The sequence below is a fragment of the Salmo salar genome, chromosome ssa25 (assembly GCF_905237065.1).
Source record: "Salmo salar chromosome ssa25, Ssal_v3.1, whole genome shotgun sequence".
NCBI lineage: Eukaryota > Metazoa > Chordata > Actinopteri > Salmoniformes > Salmonidae > Salmo > Salmo salar.
In genome coordinates, this window is record NC_059466.1 from 3,858,274 (window position 1) to 3,881,346 (window position 23,073).

At 53.1% G+C, this 23,073-nt stretch overlaps 3 non-coding genes and 3 pseudogenes across 3 annotated transcripts; all 6 read left to right on the forward strand.

The window, feature by feature from the left end:
• The first annotated feature begins 6,059 nt into the window (after positions 1 to 6,059).
• Positions 6,060 to 6,229, forward strand: LOC123730564 (uncharacterized; annotated as a pseudogene).
• A 647-nt stretch (positions 6,230 to 6,876) lies between these two features.
• LOC123730633 (U5 spliceosomal RNA) lies at positions 6,877 to 6,993 on the forward strand. Its single transcript, XR_006762068.1, has one exon. It is a non-coding gene; the product is annotated as a U5 spliceosomal RNA (small nuclear RNA).
• Positions 6,994 to 12,697: 5,704 nt separating this feature from the next.
• On the forward strand, positions 12,698 to 12,873 carry LOC123730697 (uncharacterized; annotated as a pseudogene).
• Positions 12,874 to 13,350: 477 nt separating this feature from the next.
• On the forward strand, positions 13,351 to 13,467 carry LOC123730634 (U5 spliceosomal RNA). Its single transcript, XR_006762069.1, has one exon. It is a non-coding gene; the product is annotated as a U5 spliceosomal RNA (small nuclear RNA).
• Positions 13,468 to 19,196: 5,729 nt separating this feature from the next.
• LOC123730703 (uncharacterized) lies at positions 19,197 to 19,373 on the forward strand (annotated as a pseudogene).
• A 462-nt stretch (positions 19,374 to 19,835) lies between these two features.
• On the forward strand, positions 19,836 to 19,952 carry LOC123730635 (U5 spliceosomal RNA). Its single transcript, XR_006762070.1, has one exon. It is a non-coding gene; the product is annotated as a U5 spliceosomal RNA (small nuclear RNA).
• Positions 19,953 to 23,073: the final 3,121 nt, after the last annotated feature.

Genomic DNA, 23,073 nt, shown 5'->3' on the forward strand with positions numbered 1-23,073 from the left:
TATCTTGTTTCAAGAGAAATTGACAGAGATGACGCCGAGACTTTTTGCTCAGGCGTTTGACTTGAAGCCGGCTGACCGACCTGCGTATTTTTTCCACTCAAAGTAGTCGCTCGGGCAATTGAGTTCAAGCCCGACGATGACTGGTGTATTTGCCGGGCATTGAACTAATAGTCGCACTAGGATTAAAGAGCTAGTGACCTAACGATGCATTAGCGACTTTAAAAAAAAAACACACCCGCCTGTCACCAGGGAAGCGTTGGGTGAGGAGGAGCCAACTTTTGCCAAACCGATGAGGTCTGCCGAGGCCCCCGGGGGCCCGGCGGGTGCAGGGGTCAATTTGTGGGTTATCGCTTCTCGGCCTTTTGGCTCAGATCAAGCTCGGTACTGCGGTGCCTCAAAGCTCGCTGAGTTAAAAGCCGATGGCCGGAGGGCGGTGAGAGAGTTTTAGATTTTTGGCGGGAAAAATCAAAACAAATTTAAAATACAGCCATACCGAAATGGCGGGTAGTGGGAACACAGGGTCGGTTCCGAGGGCCGGACTAAAGAACACAGTAAGATTTGCATGGAAGCAAGAAGGAGATGTAAGGATGCCGAGGGACACCTTTGCGAGGACCGTGTTGATGGGGGCGCTATCTCTGAAAGTCCCAGATGTGATGTGCCTGCAGGGGAACTCAATGGAGGAGGCATACGATGTAACTTTCTACACGGAAAGTAAGAGTGATGAAGTAATGGAGAAGGTAAAGGAGGCAAAGGGGGAGAGACCTCTGTCCTTTTTCAACATCGTGTGCCTGGCAAGAAGGAATTTTAGAACAATAAATATACATATGTATAATCCACACGTGACGGATATGGCAGTGGCAGCCTTTTTGGGTTGCTACTGCGAGGTAACATCGGGAGCCAGATATGTAAAGGACTCGCTGGGCTTCTGGAACGGCCGCCGCCAATTCCAGGTGCTCCTAAGGGAAGATCCGGGGGGGTTTGAGGGCTTTTGCATCCCCCTGCGGTGTTTTCTTTAGGGTCGGACAGAGGCATGCTGTTCTATGCTCGTCAGCCACCTTTCTGCAGGAAATGCAGGGAGTACGGGCATGGAACAGCTTCATGTGGGCTGGTAAAATGCAGGTTTTGCATGTCGGAGGAACATGAGGCCAAAAATTGTACGGCACCAAAAGAATGTCATGGGTGTGGCAGTAAGCAGCACCTGTTTCGAGAGTGCCCGGCGAGGCAACAAACATACGCGGCAGCGGCTGCTGGGGGAAGGATGGCCGGAGGAAAGGGCGTGGAGGAGAAGAGGAGGCTAGGAGAAGGGGACCTAGGTCACAGGCCGGAAGAGGCAGCAAGGAGGATGGTGAGTGGGGAACCGGAGAAGCAAGCCCGGTCCTTGCCAGCTCCAAACGTCGGGGGTAAGGTCGTTTTGGAGAGGTCATCGGTGGAGGTGGTCCCGGAGACCCAGGTGTCAACGTGTACTCAATCCATCAGTAGGCCGCCGGGAGAGGTTGGTGGAGCAACGGGAGAGTTGGGCTCATCCCTCGACGAAGTCTTCATAGATGAAGAGGCTTTCGGGGCCCTCGTGGGGAGATGAGGGAGATGGTGGAGGAGATCCAGGTCTCACAAACGAGGACGGCGGAATGGGGGTCCATCTCGCCATTGCCAGCCACTCCAAGAACGAAGAGGGACGCATCCACAGCACAGCAGGCCCAGCAGGAGTCAGGGCTGTTATTGGAATCGGGTGAGGCCCGGAGGAAGAAAAAGAAAAAGAGGCTTTCCCTCGAGACGGGAGAGGGCCAGAGTGGGCTGGAAGGGGTGGGGAGGGTATTTGGGGACAGTGCCACAGAGGTGACTCCCCTGTCACCGCGGGTCTCATCTCTCACACCCACCCAGATGGAAATAGATCTGGTGACCCCTGCGCTGTGTATGCCCGATGGTGATGGGGTGTCTCAGGCTTTTTCAGGGACGCCGGGACCCCCCATCCACAACCCCAACCCCTTACCTGCATCTTGGGCTTCTCAGAGGGGGGACGCAGTGGATGGGGAGGCCTCAGAGGTAGCGGGTCAAGGGTTTTTGTCCGTGGATGTACGAGGGGTTGGGGAGATGGTCAGTACTGCCGAGGTGTCTTCCCTGTCCTCGCGGGGTCCATCTCTCCCAATCATCCGGATGGACGCGGACCTGTCGTCCCCGGGGCTGTTTTTGCCAGATGGGGATGGGGTGTCTCAGGTTAATTCTGGGACGCCGGGACCCCCCATCCCCAACCCCTTCCCTGCGTCATGGGGTTCTCAGGAGGACGGTATGGGGGTGGGAGGGTTGGGGGGGGCCTCGGGGGCTGCTGGTCCAGCGTCCATGATCGATGAGGACCTTTACCCACCAGACAGAGTGAGTACTTGAACCCTGCACCTGGTTGATTTTTCTTTTTAAATGTGCAACCATGGCAAACATTCAAATAATGACTATGAATGTTCGGGGTCTAAGGGACACTGTAAAGAGAACTGCTGTTTTTAGTTGTTTATCAAACATATGTTTTACCTTTTGTTTCTTGCAGGAGGTACATTTAAGAGATGGGGGGATGTAGAGCAGTTTAAAAAAGAGTGGGTAAAAGGGAAGTCGGTGTGGAGTGTGGGGGGTGTCCACTCATCAGGGGTTGGGATTTTGTTTGGGACTAGGGAGGTGAAGGTGGAAGGCACGTACGTTGCAATGCAGGGGAGGGTTTTGGGGGTGGACATAACGTTAGGGGATTTTAGACTTAGGATTATAGGGGTATACGGGCCACAGACGGTGCCAGAGAGAAGGGAGATGGTGGAGAGTCTGGCACCTCTGTGTGCCACAAACAGAGTTTTGATAGTGGGAGGGGATTTTAATGTAGAATTAGGAGGGGTAGGGGATAGTAGCGTGGGGGCCATCACCGGACTTATGGCAAGCCATGGTCTGGTGGATGGAGGCCTTAACACTACTCCGGCGCTAGCAGGTCCCACGTGACGTAACTCTCGGGGGGTCGAGCGGAGGCTGGACTATGTATTTCTACCCAAATCCTTGGGGCTTTTGTCTGGGCGTCTGCTGCCTGTGTTTTTCTCGGATCACGACGGGGTACTCCTTCGGGTCAAGGCGCCTGTCTGCCTTTTCGGTAGGGGGGTACTGGAAGCTCGACCGGGATATCCTGGAGGAGCGGGCTTTTGTAAATGTTTTTTCTGTTTTTTTCGGGGCTTGAGGGTCTCCGGCCAATGTGCGGAGGGGTTTTGGAATGGTGGGAGGTAGTTAAGGTAAGAATTAGGGTATTTATTATTGGTTTTTGTAAGAGGAAGGGGAGAGAGGAGAGAAGGGAGGTGGAGCAGCTCCAACGTTTACTCGATCTTGAGTACGAGGCTGGTAACCTCGGTACTTCGATGGACGTTGAGCACGCTACCAGCCTCAAGGCTCAGCTCAGGGAGGTGCACGAGCGGAAGGCCCGTGCTTTCCTGCAGCGCGCACACTCTGAGTTTATAGAGCAGAATGAGACCTGCTCTGCAGTGTTTTTCAAATCAGTTAGGGAAAAGCAGATAAGACAGGTTTTTTATGGGGTGAGGGATGGACAGGGTAGGGTGGTTAGGGAGCCGGAGCAGATGGTCAGGGTGGCAACTGACCATTTCCGGGGTTTTTCAGGAGAGGGTAGTAGAAAAAGAGCAGGGTACCGTGTTCTTAGAACACTTGTCCCGGCGTGTGCCGGAGGACATTAGAAAGGCGATGGAAGCCCCAATAACACTAGAGGAGGTGGAGAGCGCCCTCAAGAGGATGGGGAAAGGGAAGGTGCCTGGGATGGATGGGCTGCCGGCTGAGTTTTACCTCAAGTTTTGGGGTATGCTTGGACCGGTGGTCCTCGAAGTCCTGACGGCCGTTCTCGAGACTGGAGTCCCGGGCAGGTCGATGGCTGTAGGTGTGCTGTCCCTCCTCTACAAGAGGGGGGACGCCGCCGACCTTAGCAACTGGCGGCCGTTGACCATGCTGTGCGTAGATTACAAGATACTAGCTAAGGTCATGGCAGACCGTTTGCGCACAGCCCTTCCCTACGTTGTCCATGAGGATCAAACGTGTGGGGTGGAAGGCCGTTCCATTAGGTGGAACCTCCAACTGATCAGGGACTCCATCGCCTGGGTTGAGGATAGAAGTCTACCTCTGATGGTAGCGGCGCTTGATCAGGCCAAGGCTTTTGATCGCGTCAGTAGGGCTTTTCTTTTCAGAGTATTAGGTAGGTTAGGGTTTAGTGATCGCTTTATAAAGTGGATCAAGATTTTGTATGTGGGAGCGGGGTGCCGGGTGAGCATAAACAGCCATCTGGGTGACGTGTTTGGCCTCTCATCAGGGGTCAGGCAGGGATGCCCGCTCTCGGCACTCCTTTTCGTGCTCTATATGGAGCCCCTGGCAGCTGCCATTAGGGCTGACGCAGGGGTGGAGGGCTTGCTGGTCCCTGGAAGCGGCGGTTTGCATGTTAAGATGACACAGTACGCAGATGACACCACCTTGCTTTTGTGCAAGGACTCATGCCTGCTAAGGTCTCTGGCCATAATTGGAGACTTTACCCGCGCGTCGGGAGCGGTCCTTAACCTCGCCAAGTCGTCTGTTAAGTATTTCGGCAGATGGCGGGGCAGGACGGACGTGCCCGGGGGACTATCTCTCTGTAATGGGGCCCTGAGGATTCTTGGGGTCCTTTTTGAGACCTCCGGCTCCGCGACACTGAACTGGAACATGAGAGTTGCTGTGGTACAGAGGAAGATGGCAATGTGGAAGGCCAGATCCTTGTCTTTCTTGGGCAAGGTCCTGGTCCTGAAAGTGGATGTACTGCCTTCCCTTCTGTACTTGGCATACATCTATCCTTTGCCAGCGAGCATGAGGAGGGGGGCTAGTAAGGCTCGTGTTTCAGTTCATGTGGGGGGCAGGTATGAGTATGTCGCCAGGGCTCGCATGCTCTCAACCATCGGGGAGGGAGGGAGAGGAGTTCCACACTTCCCACTCAAGCTGGACTCGATTTTTGTTTCGTTTTTATTGAATGAGCTCGCTAATCCAGTGATTCATCCCTCCGGTTATTTCCTGCGGGTGTTTTTCTCGTACCAGGCGAGAAGCATAATGGTGTGGTCCAACACGGGTCCTCGGGCTGAACAGCTGCCGTGGCACTTCAGCCATGCGGCAAAGTGGCTACGTGCGCATCCCGAGGTTGAAGTCGCCCGAGTAGGTTTGGACCACAGACGCCTGTACGAAGAGGTCAGACGGACCGTTTGTGCGCCCCCTGTGGTGGGTACCCCTGCTGTGGTCTGGGAGACCATACAGGCGCGGGGCCTAGACAATCGTCTTAAGGATCTAAATTGGTTAAGCCTCCACAAGTGCTTGCCGGTAAGATCCATCATGTACCGGCATAGCTTGGCACGGTCCCCCCAGTGCCCGAGACCAACTTGTGGTGGGGAGGAGACAATACGCCACATGTACTGGGACTGTGCTTTCGCAGGAGTAGTGTGGGCCAGGGCTCAGGGGTTGCTAGGGAGAGTGAAGGAGGGTTTTGTTTTAACATGGGTGAGGGTGGAGAGAGGGGTGGGGAGAGCAGGGGGGGTAGGTAGGGATCGTTTTCTGTTGTGGCTGCTTATCAGTCTTTTTAAGAAAGGGCTGTGGGATGCCAGGCAGGGCCTGGTTAAGTCAGGAGCAGACTGGGGGTGGAGGGAATAGTGAGGAGAGTGGAGGGAGATTTGAGAGGGAGGATAAGAAGGAGGAGAGGAAGTGGGGTCACCATGCTGCCTTAGAGCGGTGGAAAGGGGGGTTGGGGCTGGTCAGGTAGTTAAGGTTTAGAAGGCAGGTTGGTAGGTTTTGGGGGTTTTGGATTACTTATGTTTATTGATGGCTTGTGTTTGTATTTGATTTTTTGCTGCAGCCCCCTAGAAAAGTTGTGGGAGGGTGTTGGTTGCCCATCTCTTCCAAGAGAGAGAGGGTTTCAGAGTTTTTGAAAAACTGATGGGTTGTTTTTTGTTACTAGTTTTGTTTGGATAGGGGCAACTAAAAGGTTAAAAGACATATGAATTGTTCACTGTGTAAATGCTTGAAAAGTTAGAATAAAAGCTTTGAATCATCATCTGTTCTTATCAGTTTAATATCTGATACGTCCCCCATCGGGGGACTACATATTAAATGGATTTTTCGAACAGGGAGTCGGAAATGGGGCTTGCTCCGTCCGCTCCACGCATCGACCCGGTATTGCAGTACCTCCGGGAACGGTGCAACACTTTTCTCCCATTGTCAAGGAAAAAAAAATACACCAAGCTATGTAAAACAGCTAGCAGAAGAAGAGAAGGAATGAAAAAAGAAGAATCATCCAAACTGAAACAAGTGCGAAGCCCCCTTCATGGGGGTCCCCCGTTTTCCCGCCATTTTACTTTTAAAAAAAAATGTAAAAAACAACAACAAAAAAAACATTGGCCAGGAGTGTGTGTGTGTGTGTGTGTGTGTTTTTGAGCCCCCCCCAAAAAATACAATCACTTCACCAGGATTGTGTGTGTGTGTGTGTGTGTGTGTGTGTGTGTGTGTGTGTGTGTTTTTGAGCCCCCCCAAAAATACAATCACTTCACCAGGATTGTGTGTGTGTGTGTGTGTGTGTTTTTTTTTTGAGCCCCCCCAAAAATACAATCACTTCACCAGGATTGTGTGTGTGTGTGTCTGTTTTGGGCCCCCCATAAATCACTTCACAGGTTGTCTATCTGTCTGTCTGTCTGTCTGTCTGTCTGTCTGTCTGTCTGTCTGTCTGTCTGTCTGTCTGTCTGTGACTTTTTACCCACAGCCCTCGAAAACTTGGAAGAGTGGGTTCGGGGACCACCCGCGGGGACCCGGCCTAGAGTGCACCGTGTGTGTCTCGGGCCCCGACCTCTGACTTCCATACGACTCTGGTTTCTCTTCATTACGCACAAGCCTTTCGCCTTTTACTAAAGACTTCCGTGGAGAGGAACACTTACGAGTTCAACGTATTTTTGGAAGGGCTTTGCTTCTGGCAGAGCCCGGTATCTTGTTTCAAGAGAAATTGACAGAGATGACGCCGAGACTTTTTGCTCAGGCGTTTGACTTGAAGCCGGCTGACCGACCTGCGTATTTTTTCCACTCAAAGTAGTCGCTCGGGCAATTGAGTTCAAGCCCGACGATGACTGGTGTATTTGCCGGGCATTGAACTAATAGTCGCACTAGGATTAAAGAGCTAGTGACCTAACGATGCATTAGCGACTTTAAAAAAAAAACACACCCGCCTGTCACCAGGGAAGCGTTGGGTGAGGAGGAGCCAACTTTTGCCAAACCGATGAGGTCTGCCGAGGCCCCCGGGGGCCCGGCGGGTGCAGGGGTCAATTTGTGGGTTATCGCTTCTCGGCCTTTTGGCTCAGATCAAGCTTGGTACCGAGGTGCCCCAAAGCCCGCTGAGCCAGAAGGTCGAAGGAAGGCAGGAGGGAGGAAAGATTTTTTTCTAGGAATCGGTTGATTTTTTTCCCGGGTATCCTTATTTTTTGGCTTCTTTGTAAAAGAGAGCTTTTTTGGAAAGATGGAAAACAACAGACAGAACAGGTCCGTTCCGGGGATTGGACTGGCAAATACGGTGAGGTTTGCGTGGAAGGAAAAGGATGTGGAACCATTTGGGAGGGAGACATTTGGAAGGACCATCCTGATGGGGAATCTACAATTAGCAGTAAAAGATGTCCTCTGCCTACAAGGTAACCCAATGGAGAGAGCCTACGACGTGACCTTCCACACGGAGGAGAAACATGAGGAGGTAATGAAGAAAGTGAAGGAAGGGAAAGGTGCAAAGCCCCTGTGTCATTACGAGGTGACCAGCCTGGCAAAGAACAATTTCAGGGTGGTCACCGTCAATATGTACAATCCGCATGTGAAGGACGAGGAGGTGAGGGCCTTTCTGGGGAGATACGCGGACAACGTCTCCTCAGCAAGGCACCTCAGGGACTCCCTGGGATTCTGGAACGGGAGGAGAGGGTTCCAGATGCTTCTCAGGGAGGACCCGAAGGGATTGGGTGGCTACCTCCATCCCCCGGCAATGTTCTCCCTGGGGGCTGACAGGGGGACATTGTTTTATGCCCGTCAGCCTCCGTTCTGCAGGAGGTGTATGGCCTACGGTCATATCCTGGCCTCGTGCAACACCAGAAAGTGCAGGTACTGTGGGTCGGGAGAGCACGAGGCCAAGGATTGTGACGAGCCCAAGGCTTGCCACGGGTGTGGTTCATCAGCACACCTGTGGCGTGATTGCCCGGCTCGTCAAAGGTCATACGCCTCTGCAGCTGGAGGGGGAGCGGGGGATGGAGGGAGGAGAGAACGAAAGGGAGCGGATGAAAGTAATGACACAGGTGAAAGGACGGCACAGGAAGAGGACGGGAGGAAGGAGGCTGCGAGAGGAGAGAGGCGAGGAGCAGAGAAGGTCGGAACAAAAGGAGAGGAGGGGAAGGAGGTGGAAGGAGGTGGAGGAGCGGAGAAGAAGGAGACTGGGACGGTGGAGAGAGAGGAGGTGGAGGAGGGAACAGTGACAGAAATGGAGGGAGACGAGAAGACGGGACCAAAAGAAGGAGCAGAAGGAGGGAAGGAGTGGGGGGACAGCATGTCGAGCGCCCTCGTTGAAGAGTTGAGGGGAATGGTGGAGGAGCTGGCGGAGAGGGGGAGTGGTGTCTCTCCGCTGCCTCCAACGCCAAAGAAGAAAGGGAAGAGGAGGGGGGGCTCGGCATGCTGTGAGAGGGAGGGGGGTGTGGAGGGGGAGGCCAAGCGTGTAATGGGGGAGGGAAGAATGCCCTTATCCTCATTATTTTCCTCGGCCCCTCAACATCTGGTGGAGGGGGACTCCCAGGGCGTGGCGCTGGGCTGGGTGTCTGAGGGGGGATCTCAACTCCTGCTTGGGGAGGTGGGGTCCCCTGCTCTCGACCTCAGTCCAGCAGCCTACAGGGAGAGAGGAACGAAGGGTGTTGGTGGGGAACCCAGGATGCAGGGAACTCCAAGGCCTAACACCATACCTGCATCCTGGGTTGGAGAGATGGAGGAGGACGGGGGGACGTCAGGAGAGGAGGAGACGTCCCCTCCGGATGAGATGAAGCAGGGGAGCATCGGGTGAGTCTCCTGTTTTTTGTTATTTTGGGGCTTAATTTTGTTGATGTAGGGTATTATTTTTAAATTACATTTTCTGTTAATATTTTTAGTATAAATGTAAGGGGTTTGAGGGATTTTGTAAAGAGGAGGGCGGTTTTTAGTTTTTTGGAAGGGGTGGGTTTTGATGATTGTTTTTTGCAGGAGGTTCACCTGAGGGATGGAGGGGATGTCATCAGGTTTAGTAGGGAGTGGGATAAGGGGGAGTCAGTTTGGGGTATAGGTGGGGTTCATTCTACAGGGGTGGGGATTTTGTTTGGAAATAGGGAGGTGAAGGTGGAGGGCACGTTTGTTGTGATGCAAGGAAGGGTTATAGGGGTGGATGTCACTTTTAGGGATAGTAGGTATAGGTTAGTGGTGGTGTATGGGCCGCAGGTGGCGTCAGACAGGAGGGAGATGGTGGACTGTCTGACGCCCCTGTGTGTTACAAATAGGCACTTAGTGATAGGGGGGGATTTTAATATAGATTTAGGGGTAGGGGGAGATAGTAGTGCAGGCGCCATCACCGGGCTAATGGCTTGCCATGGTCTGGTTGATGGAGGCCTGCACTCTACTCCGGCAATGGCTGGTCCCACATGGCGCAACTCCCGGGGGGTTGCGCGGAGGCTCGACTACATTTTCCTATCTAGGTCTTTGGGTCAGTTGTCTGGGCGGCTGTTGCCTGTGTCCTTCTCAGATCACGACGGGGTGCTCCTGCAGGTGGGGTCGCCAGTCTGCCTCTTCGGTAGGGGGTACTGGAAATTAGATCGGGATGTGCTGGAGGAGCAAGCTTTCGTTGATACCTTTTTTGGTTTCTTTCGGGGGCTTGAAGGACTCCGGTCCATGTGCGAGGGGTGTTAGAGTGGTGGGATTTAGTTAAGGTAAGGATTAGGGCTTTTATAATAGGATATTGTAAGAGGAAAAAAAGGGAGGAAAGGAGGGAGGTGGATCGTATCCAAAGGTTGCTCGAACTCGAGTATGAGGCAGGCAACCTCGGCGGGTCGATTGACTGGGAGAGATCCACTGACCTGAAGGCGCAGCTCAGGGAGCTGCAGGAGCGGAAGGCTCGAGCTTTCCTGGAGCGTGCGCATAATGGCTTTCTAGAACATAATGAGACTTGTTCCGCTATGTTCTTTAAGTCGGTTAGGGGCAGACAGAGTAGGAAGATAATGCATGGGGTGAGGAAAGAAGATGGTAGCATAGTTAGAAAACCGGAGGAAATGGTCAGGGTAACAACTGATCATTTCCGAGGTTTATTTAAAGAGAGGGTAATAGATGTAGAGCAGGGAAATGTGTTTTTAGAACACTTGTCCCGGCGATTGCCGGAGGACATTAGAGATGTGATGGAGGCTCAGATCTCCCTCGAGGAGGTTGAGAGCGCTCTCAGGAGGATGGGAAAAGGGAAGGTGCCTGGGATGGATGGGCTGCCGGCCGAGTTTTACCTCAAGTTTTGGGGTATACTTGGACCAGTGGTTCTCGAAGTCTTGAAGGCCATCCTTGAGACGGGGGTCCCGGGGGGATCAATGGCGGTCGGTGTGCTGTCACTTCTTTATAAGAAGGGGGAAGCAACTGACCTTGGCAACTGGCGGGTGTTGACCATGCTGTGCGTAGATTACAAGCTACTTGCAAAGGTTTTAGCGGACCGGTTGCGCACAGCCCTTCCCTACGTCGTCCATGAGGATCAGACGTGCGGGGTAGAGGGTCGCTCGATCAGATGGAACCTACAGTTGATCAGGGACTCCATCGCTTGGGTAGAAGATAGGGGGCTGCCTTTAATGGTAGCAGCGCTAGATCAGGCGAAAGCCTTTGATCGCGTGAATAGATCCTTTCTATTCAGGGTGTTAGGTAGATTAGGATTTGGGGAGAAGTTTATAGGATGGATCCGTACATTATATGTCGGAGCAGGGTGCCGAGTTAGTGTAAACAGTCACTTAGGTGACGTTTTTGACCTCTCGTCTGGGGTCAGGCAGGGATGCCCGCTCTCGGCTCTCCTCTTCGTTCTGTACATGGAGCCTCTGGGGGCTGCCATTAGGGCAGACACAGGGGTGGAGGGCTTGCTGATCCCTGGAAGTGGCGGTCTCCGTGTCAAGTTGACACAGTACGCCGACGACACATCCTTGCTGCTTTGCAAGGACTCGTGCCTGACAAGGTCCCTTGCCATTATTGGGGACTTCACCCGAGCGTCGGGGGCGGTTCTTAACCACGCGAAGTCTTCCGTTAAGTTTTTCGGAAGATGGAGTGGTAGGACGGATGTGCCCGGAGGGTTATCTCTCTGTAACGGGGCCCTGAGGATACTCGGGGTCCATTTTGAGACCTCGGGCTCAGCGACGCTGAACTGGAACATGGGCATCGCAGTGGTACAGAAGAAGCTAGCGATGTGGAGGGCTAGGTCTTTGTCCTTTTTAGGCAAGGTCCTGGTTCTCAAGGTGGATGTATTGCCATCTCTATTGTATTTGGCGTACATCTACCCATTGCCGGCTAGTCTGAGGAGGCCTCTAGTGAGGCTGGTGTTTCAGTTCATGTGGGGTGGCAGGTACGAGTGGGTCGCCAGGGCACGCATGATCTGTCCCATCGGGGAGGGAGGTAGGGGGGTACCACATCTCCCCCTCAAGCTGGATGCAATTTTTGTTTCTTTTTTGTTGACGGAGCTTGCTCAGCCAGTACTACACCCGTCCGGTTACCTCCTGCGGGTGTTCTTCTCGTATCAGGCGAGAAGCATAATGGTGTGGTCTAACACGGGTCCTCGGGCGGAACAGCTGCCGTGGCACTTTGGCCATGCGGCCAAGTGGCTGCGTGCGCACCCCGAGGTTGAAGTCGCCCGAGTAGGTTTAGATCACAGGCACCTGTACGAGGAGGTTAGACGGGCAGTAAGTCCGGCACCTGTAGTGGGCATCCCGGCGGTGGTCTGGGAGGGAGTGCAGGCGCGGGGTCTAGACAACAGGCTCAAGGACCTGAATTGGTTGAGCCTCCACAAGTGTTTGCCGGTACGCTCCACCATGTACCGGCATAGCTTGGCGCGATCCCCCACCTGCCCAAGGCTTTCTTGTGGCAGGGAGGAGACTGTGCGCCATGTCTTTTGGGACTGTGCCATTGCCGGAGTAGTATGGGCAAAGGCACGGGTGTTGTTAGGAAGGGTTAGAGGGGATTTTATTTTGACTTGGGCTAGGTTAGAGAGAGGTGTAGGGAGAGCGAGGGGACGGATAGGGATAGGTTTCTGCTCTGGCTTCTCATGAGCCTCTTTAAGCGAGGGCTGTGGGAATCCAGGCAGAACATGGTCAAGACAGGGAGAGATTGGGGGGTGGAAGGAATAGTGAGGAGGGTGGAAGGAGATTTGAGGGGGAGGATGAAGAGGGAGGAGACGAAGTGGGGGCAGCATGCTGCCCGGGAGAGATGGAAGGGGGGATTAGGGCTGGGGTTATTTTAGATTAGGGACGGGAAGATAGGGAAAGATAGATTGTAGGATGACGGGGAGGGATGATGCTCCCCTGAGTTTTTGTTTTGTGGTTTTTGGTTTGTTTATAAGTTAAAATACCATTATTAATTGATTTTGAATGAATTATATGAGTTTGTAAAGAATGAATGGTATTGAGAGTAATAAATTATTTTTTCTAAAAAAAAAAATCTGTTCTTATCAGTTTAATATCTGATACGTCCCCCATCGGGGGACTACATATTAAATGGATTTTTCGAACAGGGAGTCGGAAATGGGGCTTGCTCCGTCCGCTCCACGCATCGACCCGGTATTGCAGTACCTCCGGGAACGGTGCAACACTTTTCTCCCATTGTCAAGGAAAAAGAAATACACCAAGTATGTAAAACAGCTAGCAGAAGAAGAGAAGGAATGAAAAAGAAGAATCATCCAAACTGAAACAAGTGCGAAGCCCCCTTCATGGGGGTCCCCCGTTTTCCCGCCATTTTACTTAAAAAAAAAAAAAAAAACCTTGGCCAGGAGTGTGTGTGTGTGTGTGTGTGTGTGTGTGTGTGTTTGTGTTTTGAGGCCCCCCCAAAAAATACAATCACTTCACCAGGATTGTGTGTGTGTGTGTGTGTGTGTTTTTGAGCCCCCCCCAAAAATACAATCACTTCACCAGGATTGTCTATCTATCTGTCTGTCTGTCTGTCTGTCTGTCTGTCTGTGACTTTTTACCCACAGCCCTCGAAAACTTGGAAGAGTGGGTTCGGGGACCACCCGCGGGGACCCGGCCTAGAGTGCACCGTGTGTGTCTCGGGCCCCGACCTCTGACTTCCATACGACTCTGGTTTCTCTTCATTACGCACAAGCCTTTCGCCTTTTACTAAAGACTTCCGTGGAGAGGAACACTTACGAGTTCAACGTATTTTTGGAAGGGCTTTGCTTCTGGCAGAGCCCGGTATCTTGTTTCAAGAGAAATTGACAGAGATGACGCCGAGACTTTTGCTCAGGCGTTTGACTTGAAGCCGGCTGACCGACCGGCGTATTTTTTCCACTCAAAGTAGTCGCTCGGGCAATTGAGTTCAAGCCCGACGATGACTGGTGTATTTGCCGGGCATTGAACAAATAGTCGCACTAGGATTAAAGAGCTAGTGACCTAACGACGCATTAGCGACTTTTTAAAAAAAACACACCCGCCTGTCACCAGGGAAGCGTTGGGTGAGGAGGAGCCAACTTTTGCCAAACCGATGAGGTCTGCCGAGGCCCCGGGACCGAGCGGGTGCAGGGGTCAATTTGTGGGTTATCGCTTCTCGGCCTTTTGGCTCAGATCAAGCTTGGTACCCCAAAGCCCGCTGAGCCAAAAGGTCGAAGGAAGGCAGGAGGGAGGAAATTTTGTTGTTTTCAGTAATCGGTACTTTTCAGTTTTCCGGTTTCTTTTTTCCATTGGCTTCTTTGTTAAGAGAGCTTTTTTTGGCAAGATGGCGCAAAACACACCAAACAGGTCGGTTCCTGGGAGCGGGTTAGCAAATACCGTAAGATTTGCATGGAGAAACAAGGAGATGGAGCCTTTCGGAAGAGAGACCTTCGGGAGAACCATCCTGATGGGCATCCTGAAACTGGCCGTTAAAGACGTTCTCTGCCTCCAAGGTAACCCGAATGAGAAAGCCTTCGACGTAACATTCTACACGGAGGATAAACATGAAGAAATCATGAAGAAGGTGAAGGCGGTGGAAGTTACGAGGCCCATGTGCCACTATGAGGTTACAAGCCTGGCTAAGAATAATTTCAGGGTGGTGACTGTAAATATTTACAACCCACATGTCAAGGACGAGGAAGTGAGAGCCTTTCTGGGGCGGTATATGGACAATGTCTCCTCAGCGAGGCTTCTCAGGGACTCCCTGGGCTTTTGGAATGGGAGAAGAGGTTTCCAAGGATTGCTCAGGGAGGACCCAAAGGGGTTGGGTGGCTACCTCCATCCTCCAGCTATGTTCTCCCTGGGGGCTGACAGGGGACGTTATATTACGCCCGTCAGCCTCCTTTTTGCAGGCGTTGTATGGCCTACGGCCATATCCTGGCCTCGTGCAGCACAAGAAGATGTCGATTCTGCGGATCAAGTGAGCACGAGGCTAAGGAATCTGACGAGCCTAAGGCGTGCCACGGGTGTGGCTCGTCAGCACACCTGTGGCGGGACTGCCCGGCTCGTCAGAGGTCATACGCGTCTGCAGCCGGGGGGAGCGAGAGCGGCGGATGGGGAAGAAGAGGAGGAGGCACAGACACAAGCTCGGGCCCAGAGGGAACAGCTGCTCGGAAGGAGGAGGATCCGAAAGCAGCAGTGGGAGGAGAGGAGGACAGGAGTGCGACGGAAGCAGCAGAGCTGGAAGAAGAGGAGGGAAGACGCGAAGGAGGCAAGGGAGCGGGGGATACAGAAACGGCAAAAACGGAAGGAGAGGGGACTGAGAAGGAGTTGGTAACAGGACCCGAACGACATGAAGGAGAGGAGGAGGGGGGAGATGGAGCAAAGGAGTGGGGAGACAGCCTTATGTCGAGCGCCTTGGTGGAGGAAATGAGGGGGATGGTGGAGAAGCTGGCGGGGAGGGGGAAGAGCTTTCGCCTTCGCCGCCTACACCGAAGAAAAGAGGAAAGACGAGGGGGAGCCCAACGGTCAGAAAGAGGGAGAGTGGTGGGGGGGGAGGGGGGTGGCCAAGAGGGTGATGGAGGACAAGGGAGGTGGAGCGGCAAAAACCTCTGTGTGCTCGCTGGTTTCCCAAACCCCTCAACTGATGGTGGAGCTGGACCCCCAAGCGTGGCTCAGGGTTGGTCATCTGGGGGAGGATCGCAGCCCCTGTTTGGGGACACGGGGTCCCTTGTTCTCTGCCCAGCCAGCTATGGAGCAGGGGAAATGGAGGAGTTGGGTGGTCAGCCCAGGGTGCAGGGCACTCGGGAGCCTAACACCATTCCTGCATCCTGGGTTGGACAGATGGAGGAAGACGGGGGGACGTTGGGAGGAGAGATGACGTCCCTGCCGGTGGAGAGGGAGCAGGGGAGCATCGGGTGAGCCTCCTGTTTTTATTTTCTTTGTGGGTTTAGTAGATGGGTGATGGTTATGGTTTTATTTAATAATTTTCGTGTTATACCATCTATTATTTTTGTTAGTTTAAATGTAAGGGGTTTGAGGGATTCTGTTAAGAGGAGGGCGGTGTTTAGTTATTTGGAGGGTGTGGGTTTTGATTTCTGTTTTTTACAGGAGGTTCACCTGAGGGATGGAGGGGATGTTGATAGGTTTAAGAGGGAGTGGGATAAGGGGGAATCAGTTTGGGGTATAGGCGGGGTACATTCGACAGGAGTAGGAATTTTGTGTGGGCACAGGGAGGTAAAGGTGGAGGGATCATTTGTGGTAATGCAGGGGAGGGTTTTGGGGGTGGATGTCACGCTAAGGGATTGTAGGTTTAGATTAGTGGGGGTGTACGGGCCACAGGTGGCGGCAGACAGGAGGGAGATGGTGGACTGTCTGGCGCCCCTGTGTGTCACAAATAGGCACTTGGTGATAGGAGGGGATTTTAATATAGATTTAGGATTAGTGGGGGATAGCAGTGCAGGCGCCATCACCGGACTAATGGCTTGCCATGGTCTGGTTGATGGAGGCCTGCACACTACTCCGACAATGGCTGGTCCCACATGGCGCAACTCCAGGGGGGTTGCGCGGAGGCTCGACTACATTTTCCTATCTAGGTCTTTGGGTCGGTTGTCTGGGCGGCTGTTGCCTGTGTTCTTTTCAGACCACGACGGGGTGCTCCTGCAGGTGGGGTCGCCAGTCTGCCTCTTCGGTAGGGGGTACTGGAAATTAGATCGGGATGTGCTGGAGGAGCAAGCTTTCGTTGACACCTTTTTTGGTTTCTTTCGGGGGCTTGAAGGCCTCCGGTCCATGTGCGAGGGGGTGTTAGAGTGGTGGGATTTAGTTAAGGTAAGGATTAGGGCTTTTATAATAGGATATTGTAAGAGGAAAAAAAGGGAGGAAAGGAGGGAGGTGGATCGTATCCAAAGGTTGCTTGAACTCGAGTACGAGGCAGGCAACCTCGGCGGGTCGATTGACTGGGAGAGATCCACTGACCTGAAGGCGCAGCTCAGGGAGCTGCAGGAGCGGAAGGCTCGAGCTTTCCTGGAGCGTGCGCATAATGGCTTTCTAGAACATAATGAGACTTGTTCCGCTATGTTCTTTAAGTCGGTTAGGGGCAGACAGAGTAGGAAGATAATGCATGGGGTGAGGAAAGAAGATGGTAGCATAGTTAGAAAACCGGAGGAAATGGTCAGGGTAACAACTGATCATTTCCGAGGTTTATTTAAAGAGAGGGTAATAGATGTAGAGCAGGGAAATGTGTTTTTAGAACACTTGTCCCGGCGATTGCCGGAGGACATTAGAGATGCGATGGAGGCTCAGATCTCCCTCGAGGAGGTTGAGAGCGCTCTCAGGAGGATGGGAAAAGGGAAGGTGCCTGGGATGGATGGGCTGCCGGCCGAGTTTTACCTCAAGTTTTGGGGTGTACTTGGACCAGTGGTTCTCGAAGTCTTGAAGGCCATCCTTGAGACGGGGGTCCCGGGGGATCAATGGCGGTCGGTGTGCTGTCACTTCTTTATAAGAAGGGGGAAGCAACTGACCTTGGCAACTGGCGGCCGTTGACCATGCTGTGCGTAGATTACAAGCTACTTGCAAAGGTTTTAGCGGACCGGTTGCGCACAGCCCTTCCCTACGTCGTCCATGAGGATCAGACGTGCGGGGTAGAGGGTCGCTCGATCAGATGGAACCTACAGTTGATCAGGGACTCCATCGCTTGGGTAGAAGATAGGGGGCTGCCTTTAATGGTAGCAGCGCTAGATCAGGCGAAAGCCTTTGATCGCGTGAATAGATCCTTTCTATTCAGGGTGTTAGGTAGATTAGGATTTGGGGAGAAGTTTATAGGATGGATCCGTACATTATATGTCGGAGCAGGGTGCCGAGTTAGTGTAAACAGTCACTTAGGTGACGTTTTTGACCTCTCGTCTGGGGTCAGGCAGGGATGCCCGCTCTCGGCACTCCTTTTCGTTCTGTACATGGAGCCTCTGGGGGCTGCCATTAGGGCAGACACAGGGGTGGAAGGCTTGCTGATTCCTGGAAGTGGCGGTCTCCGTGTAAAGTTGACACAGTACGCCGACGACACCTCCTTGCTGCTTTGCAAGGACTTGTGCCTGACAAGGTCCCTTGCCATCATTGGGGACTTCACCCGAGCGTCGGGGGCGGTTCTTAACCACGCGAAGTCTTCCGTTAAGTTTTTCGGAAGATGGAGTGGTAGGACGGATGTGCCCGGAGGGTTATCTCTCTGTAACGGGGCCCTGAGGATAGTCGGGGTCCATTTTGAGACCTCCGGCTCAGCGACGCTGAACTGGAACATGGGCATCGCAGTGGTACAGAAGAAGCTAGCGATGTGGAGGGCTAGGTCGTTGTCCTTTTTAGGCAAGGTCCTGGTTCTCAAGGTGGATGTATTGCCATCTCTATTGTACTTGGCGTACATCTACCCATTGCCGGCTTGTCTGAGGAGGCATCTAGTGAGGCTGGTGTTTCAGTTCATGTGGGGTGGCAGGTACGAGTGGGTCGCCAGGGCACGCATGATCTGTCCCATCGGGGAGGGAGGTAGGGGGTACCACATCTCCCCCTCAAGCTGGACGCAATTTTTGTTTCCTTTCTGTTGACGGAGCTTGCTCAGCCAGTACTACACCCGTCCGGTTACCTCCTGCGGGTGTTCTTCTCGTATCAGGCGAGAAGCGTAATGGTGTGGTCTAACACGGGTCCTCGGGCGGAACAGCTGCCGTGGCACTTTGGTCATGCGGCCAAGTGGCTGCGTGCGCACCCCGAGGTTGAAGTTGCCCGAGTAGGTTTAGACCACAGGCACCTGTACGAGGAGGTCAGACGGGCAGTAAGTCCGGCACCTGTAGTGGGCATCCCAGCGGTGGTCTGGGAGGGAGTGCAGGCGCGGGGTCTAGACAACAGGCTCAAGGACCTGAATTGGTTGAGCCTCCACAAGTGTTTGCCGGTACGCTCCACCATGTACCGGCATAGCTTGGCGCGATCCCCCACCTGCCCAAGGCTTTCTTGTGGCAGGGAGGAGACTGTGCGCCATGTCTTTTGGGACTGTGCCATTGCCGGAGTAGTGTGGGCAAAGGCACGGGTGTTGTTAGGAAGGGTTAGAGGGGATTTTGTTTTGACTTGGGCTAGGCTAGAGAGAGGTGTAGGGAGAGCGAGGGGGACGGATAGGGATAGGTTTCTGCTCTGGCTTCTCATGAGCCTCTTTAAGCGGGGCTGTGGGAAGCCAGGCAGAACATGGTTAAGACAGGGAAAGATTGGGGGTGGAAGGAATAGTGAGGAGGGTGGAAGGAGATTTGAGAGGGAGGATGAAGAGGGAGGAGAGGAAGTGGGGGCAGCATGCTGCCCGGGAGAGATGGAAGGGGGGATTAGGGCTGGGGTTATTTTAGATTAGGGACGGGAAGATAGGGAAAGTTAGTGTTTAGGATGACGGGGAGGGATGATGCTCCCCTGAGTTTTTGTTTTGGGTTTTCGTTTGGTTTTTGAATTAAAAATGCCATTATTATTTGTGTTTGGATGGAATATATGAGTTTGTATTGTTTTGTATTGTATGAATGGCATTGAATGTAATAAATTATTTTTTCAAAAAAAAAAAAATCTGTTCTTATCAGTTTAATATCTGATACGTCCCCCATCGGGGGACTACATATTAAATGGATTTTTCGAACAGGGAGTCGGAAATGGGGCTTGCTCCGTCCGCTCCACGCATCGACCCGGTATTGCAGTACCTCCGGGAACGGTGCAACACTTTTCTCCCATTGTCAAGGAAAAAGAAATACACCAAGCTATGTAAAACAGCTAGCAGAAGAAGAGAAGGAATGAAAAAAGAAGAATCATCCAAACTGAAACAAGTGCGAAGCCGCCTTCATGGGGGTCCCCCGTTTTCCCGCCATTTTACTTTAAAAAAAAAAATAACATTGGCCAGGAGTGTGTGTGTGTGTGTGTGTGTGTGTGTGTGTGTGTGTTTTGAGCCCCCCAAAAATACAATCACTTCACCAGGATTGTGTGTGTGTGTGTGTGTTTTTGAGCCCCCCAAAAATACAATCACTTCACCAGGATTGTCTATCTGTCTGTCTGTCTGTCTGTCTGTCTGTCTGTGACTTTTTACCCACAGCCCTCGAAAACTTGGAAGAGTGGGTTCGGGGACCACCCGCGGGGACCCGGCCTAGAGTGCACCGTGTGTGTCTCGGGCCCCGACCTCTGACTTCCATACGACTCTGGTTTCTCTTCATTACGCACAAGCCTTTCGCCTTTTACTAAAGACTTCCGTGGAGAGGAACACTTACGAGTTCAACGTATTTTTGGAAGGGCTTTGCTTCTGGCAGAGCCCGGTATCTTGTTTCAAGAGAAATTGACAGAGATGACGCCGAGACTTTTTGCTCAGGCGTTTGACTTGAAGCCGGCTGACCGACCGGCGTATTTTTTCCACTCAAAGTAGTCGCTCGGGCAATTGAGTTCAAGCCCGACGATGACTGGTGTATTTGCCGGGCATTGAACAAATAGTCGCACTAGGATTAAAGAGCTAGTGACCTAACGACGCATTAGCGACTTTTAAAAAAAAACACACCCGCCTGTCACCAGGGAAGCGTTGGGTGAGGAGGAGCCAACTTTTGCCAAACCGATGAGGTCTGCCGAGGCCCCCGGGGGCCCGGCGGGTGCAGGGGTCAATTTGTGGGTTATCGCTTCTCGGCCTTTTGGCTCAGATCAAGCTTGGTACCGAGGTGCCCCAGAGCTCGCTGAGTCAAAAGGTCGGAGGTAGGAGGGCGATACGGTTTTTTGTTTGAAAAGTATTTTTTTTTCAAACTATTTTTTTGAGCGCACAATTATCCAGGAGGAGATGGCGCTCAATCCATCAAGAAGGTCGGTCCCAGGGATGGGACTAGCAAATACAGTTCGTTTTGCGTGGAGGGATAAGGAGCTGGAGCCATCGGGAAGAGAAACCTTCGGGAGGACTGTCCTTATGGGAGTGCTGAAACTGTCAGTGAAGGACGTTTTTTGTCTACAGGGGAACCCGGTGGAGGGTGCTTTTGATGTAACCTTCTACACAGAGGGGAGACATGACGAGGTCATGAAGATGGCGAAAGAAGTGGGAGGAGACCGACCTATGTGCCACTATGAAGTCACAAGCCTGGCGAGGAACAACTTTAGGGTGGTGACAGTAAACATATACAACCCACATGTGAAAGACGAGGAGGTGAGGTCTTTCCTCGGGAGGTATATGGACAATGTATCATCAGCAAGGCTCCTCAGGGACTCCCTGGGCTTCTGGAATGGGAGGAGGGGATTCCAGGCTTTGCTCAGGGAGGACCCTAAGGGTTTGGGTGGCTACCTCCATCCTCCTGCAATGTTCTCCCTGGGGGCTGACAGGGGGACGTTATTTTACGCCCGTCAGCCTCCTTTCTGCAGGCGTTGTATGGCCTACGGTCATACCGTGGCCTCGTGCAGCACTAGGAAGTGCAGATTCTGTGGATCGGGTGAGCACGAGGCCAGGGACTGTGACGAGCCCAAGGCGTGCCACGGGTGTGGCTCGTCTGCGCACCTGTGGCGGGACTGCCCGGCTCGTCACAGGTCATACGCGTCTGCAGCTGGAGGGAGAGCAGGGGATGGGGGAAGAGGAGGAAAAGAAGATCAGGACACCGGAGCGGGCCCGAGTGGAGAGACACCAAGGAAGGAGACGGCGGTCCCGAGAGGAGAGGGGCAGAGGAGAGAGAAGGTCGGAGAAGATGGAGAGAAGGGGAAGGAAGAGGACGGAGTCAAGGGAGCGGCGAGGAAGGAGACGGCGACAGCAGTGGGAGAGGAGGTGGAGAAGGACAAGAAGGAAGGCCCAGAGGGGGATTTGGAGAGGGGGAAGGTGGGAAGGAGTGGGGGGACAGTGACATGTCGAGTGCCCTGGTGGAGGAGATGAGGGGAATGGTGGAGAAGCTGGCGGGGAGGGGGGGCGATGTCTCCCCTGTGCCGCCCACACCGAAGAGGAAAGCGAAGAGGAGGGGGAGCTACAGGGAAGGCAAGAAGGAGAGCGGTGGGGGAGGAGGGGGAGGCCAAGAGAGCAATGGGGAAAAGGGGAGTAAGGCCGGAGATGCTTCAGCACCCTCATTGGCTCCCCCGGACTCTGATCTGCGGGGGGAACTGGATCACACAGGTGGGGCTCAGGAGAGGCCGCCTGGGGAGTCGCAGCCCCTTTCAGTGATACAGGGCCCCTTTTTTCTGCCCAGTAAGCAGTGGGGAGGGGGGAAATGGAGGAGTTGGGTGTCCAATCCGGGGGTGCAGGGCACTCGGGTGCCCAATACCATTCCCACATCCTGGATTGGGGAGATGGAGGAAGAGGGGGCGACGCCAGGAGAGGAGAGGACGTCCCCGCTGGATGAGATGGAGCAGGGGAGCATCGGGTGAGCCTCCTCTTTTAATTTTGTGTTTTGGGGGTGAGGGTTTCTTTGTTTTATTTTATAATGAATATTTCTGTTACTTTTCTTAGTTTAAATGTAAGGGGTTTAAGGGATTTTGTTAAAAGGAGGGCGGTTTTAGTTATTTAGAGGGTGTGGGGTTTGATTTCTGTTTTTTACAGGAGGTTCACCTGAGGGATGGAGGGGACGTAAATAGATTTAGGAGGGAGTGGGATAAGGGAGAATCATATTGGGGTATAGGAGGGGTGCACTCAACAGGAGTAGGGATTTTGTGTGGGAATAGGGAGGTTAAAATAGAAAGCACTTTTTGTATAATGCAGGGGAGGGTGTTGGGGGTAGATGTAACATATAGGGAGGGTAGATATAGGTTAATTGGGGTGTATGGGCCACAGGTGGCGGCAGACAGGAGGGAGATGGTGGACTGTCTGGCGCCCCTGTGTGTCACAAATAGGCACTTGGTGATAGGAGGGGATTTCAATATAGATTTAGGGTTAGTGGGTGATAGTAGTGCAGGCGCCATCACCGGGCTAATGGCTTGCCATGGTCTGGTTGATGGAGGCCTGCACTCTACTCCGACAATGGCTGGTCCCACATGGCGCAACTCCCGGGGGTTGCGCGGAGGCTCGACTACATTTTCCTATCTAGGTCTTTGGGTCAGTTGTCTGGGCGGCTGTTGCCTGTGTTCTTCTCAGATCACGACGGGGTGCTCCTGCAGGTGGGGTCGCCAGTCTGCCTCTTCGGTAGGGGGGTACTGGAAATTAGATCGGGATGTGCTGGAGGAGCAAGCTTTCGTCGACACCTTTTTTGGTTTCTTTCGGGGGCTTGAAGGCCTCCGGTCCATGTGCGAGGGGGTGTTAGAGTGGTGGGATTTAGTTAAGGTAAGGATTAGGGCCTTTATAATAGGATATTGTAAGAGGAAAAAAAGGGAGGAAAGGAGGGAGGCGGATCGTATCCAAAGGTTGATTGAACTCGAGTACGAGGCAGGCAACCTCGGCGGGTCGATTGACTGGGAGAGATCCACAGCCCTGAAGGCGCAGCTCAGGGAGCTG